We start from the raw sequence: 1,193 nt of genomic DNA, 5'->3' as shown, positions 1-1,193 counted from the left end.
TCTCGTCTTCCTTCCTGGCGTCGGCCGGCCAACATCGCCGTCGTCGTCGCCTCCTCCTCGCCTTTCCGGCGCCATCCAGCCGGTTTCGTAAGCCGCGGCCGGGCCCCCTCGCAATCGTCGGCCCTCTAACAGTGCAGCCTCAGCCTCAGCCGAGCAACGAGCAAGTAGAAGCGGCGGCGTCATCAGCGGTGAACGAAGCCCGCAAGTCGTTATGCTTCCTTCTCGTTCTCTCTCTGGCAGCTGCCGACCGCGCAGTTTTCACCCAGCCTGCGTCCGCCCGAATACAGTGCGCTAGGCCGACGGTGCTGCACGCTTTGCGGCTCCACGAACATCAATATCTCTCTCGTCTTCCTTCCTTTCCTCGCCTCTGCGTCGGCCAGCATCAGCAGTGCTGGTAGGCGTAGTAGTAGTAGTAGCAAATACCGAAACCCTGGACGGGGGATCACTCGGCTCGTCCGTCGATGAAGAGCGCGGCTATCCGCGTGAACTGATGCGAATTGCAGGACTCAGTGAACATCGACACCTCGAACGCACATTGCGGCCCCGGGATCCCATCGTCCCGGGGCCCCGTCCGGTCGAGAGGCGGTCACGACACGAAAAAGCCGTCCGCCGTTGCAGCAGCAGCAGCGGCGGGGAGTCGGGAGTCGCAGGAAAGGGCGCGCGCCGTGGAAGCGGGCGGGCAGCGTGAACAGCTCGCCTTTCGTTCTCGCTACTGCTTCTGCTTCCGGCACGACTAGCGAGCGCGCGCCGCTCGATCCTCCGTCTCCCGCAATGCCAGACCGTCATCGCTGCGACACCTGCCACGGAGCGGCCGACATGTGCAGTAGCAGCAGGGAACGCACCGTCCGCCGTTCGTGCGCACTCTTCTGCCTGCCGCCCTCGCCGTCGTTGCCTCCTCTTATTACTCCGTGGCGGCCGTTGCCGCCGCCGCCGCAGCCGTCTGCATCTTCGGTCGGTGTTCGCTCTGTGGATCTCGTTTGCGAGCGTTCGTGCAGGCCATCGAAGACGACGACGACGACGACGACGACGAATCGAATGCGGTTTGCCGCAGCGACGACTTTTTATTTTTTTCTAAGCTGCCCTCGACTCGGACGAGACTACCCGCCGAACTTAAGCATATCGCTAAGCGGAGGAAAAGAAACCAACCGGGATTCCCTAAGTAACGGCGAGTGAACCGGGAGAAGCCCAACGCC

At 62.9% G+C, this 1,193-nt stretch overlaps 1 non-coding gene and 1 pseudogene across 1 annotated transcript; both read left to right on the top strand.

The window, feature by feature from the left end:
• The first annotated feature begins 426 nt into the window (after positions 1–426).
• LOC149135428 (5.8S ribosomal RNA) lies at positions 427–585 on the top strand. The gene has a single exon (XR_016242067.1). It is a non-coding gene; the product is annotated as a 5.8S ribosomal RNA (ribosomal RNA).
• A 515-nt stretch (positions 586–1,100) lies between these two features.
• LOC149135427 (large subunit ribosomal RNA) overlaps positions 1,101–1,193 on the top strand; it is a 2,396-nt pseudogene continuing 2,303 nt past the window's right edge.

This window comes from Octopus bimaculoides, chromosome 5 (assembly GCF_046866305.1).
Source record: "Octopus bimaculoides isolate indiv1 chromosome 5, ASM4686630v1, whole genome shotgun sequence".
Classification (NCBI taxonomy): Eukaryota; Metazoa; Mollusca; class Cephalopoda; order Octopoda; family Octopodidae; genus Octopus; species Octopus bimaculoides.
The sequence above is the reverse complement of the archived record's forward strand: the minus strand, read 5'-3'. Positions and strand labels throughout refer to the sequence as shown.